Source organism: Anopheles arabiensis, chromosome X (genome assembly GCF_016920715.1).
Source record: "Anopheles arabiensis isolate DONGOLA chromosome X, AaraD3, whole genome shotgun sequence".
Classification (NCBI taxonomy): Eukaryota; Metazoa; Arthropoda; class Insecta; order Diptera; family Culicidae; genus Anopheles; species Anopheles arabiensis.
This window is the reverse complement of record NC_053519.1, coordinates 3,149,035-3,150,000: the sequence shown is the minus strand read 5'-3', so window position 1 is coordinate 3,150,000 and position 966 is coordinate 3,149,035. Positions and strand designations below refer to the sequence as shown.

At 51.9% G+C, this 966-nt stretch overlaps 1 protein-coding gene across 1 annotated transcript in view; it reads right to left on the bottom strand.

Moving 5' to 3' along the window:
* Positions 1–966, bottom strand: part of LOC120905487 (hornerin) — a 25,149-nt gene extending 24,183 nt beyond the window's left edge. Inside the window, exon 1 of the mRNA XM_040316308.1 lies at positions 1–966. This exon is cut by the window's left edge and continues 1,217 nt beyond it. The gene's annotated coding sequence lies outside the window, so the exon portion shown is untranslated.

Here is a 966-nt window from a genome sequence, read left to right as displayed (position 1 = left end):
CGAGCGGTGAGATAATACACGGTGGTCACGGGATTTTATTCACTTTTGGGGAGCTGTTGATGGCGGCTGCTGCTGCTGCGCCATTCGGTTGATTCATACGCGCGCACAAACACACACACTCACACACACACACACTTGTTCCAATACACCTCACCTCTTTGGGGGGGGGGAGGTTGGATGGTGCTGGCGTTCCGGGAAAATTCGTTTTTCTCTGTTCGAAAGCTCTGCTGCCCACTCGATCACAACAATATGGTTTTAGCTAAATCAGCAAAGCAAAAAAAAAAGTTCACACACACACGCCGGGTGCGGTGGGCGGTTTTTCCTCACTGAGTTTTGTGGGGGGGGAGATGTTCCACCCTTCTTGTATTATTTTTTTTCAAATCCACAGACACACTTCACTTGCAACTAGAGAACCGTTCTAATTGCGTGCGACACACTTGCGGCACTGTTTGTTGGGCGTTGTTGGGGCCCCGGGCCACGGTTGACACGTTTGATGAGCTGTTTTTAGTTCGCTGTTGGAAAAGAAATGCTGTCCTCGACGTTTGGACGAGCTATTTCCTTCACTAATAGTCACAATAGCTACACACGCGCGATCGGGAAGCGTTGGATGTGTATACGCACAATCCCTGGAGATCCGACAACTGTTGCCGAGCTGCCGGGGGCACTCTAATATAACTGGGCTGAAGAGAATGAAGGGCGCTCCTGTATGTTTCTATCCCAACCCTGCGCCTCTGCAGGGTACTGTGTTGAACCGTTTTGCCGGGTTTTTAGTTACCGGCTGCCGATTTGCGAGAACGGTAGGCGAGCGCGCGCCAAAAAATTGGGAAAATAAATGTTGGGGGGCGATTGTGTTTCACTCCAGCGAGCGGAGAGCGACCGCGGTCCGTGTCCGGCTGCAGCGGTAGTTCGAAGCAAACTGATCAAACTGGCGGTCCGCTTGCGATTGAAACCTGTGTTGCCGGCTGT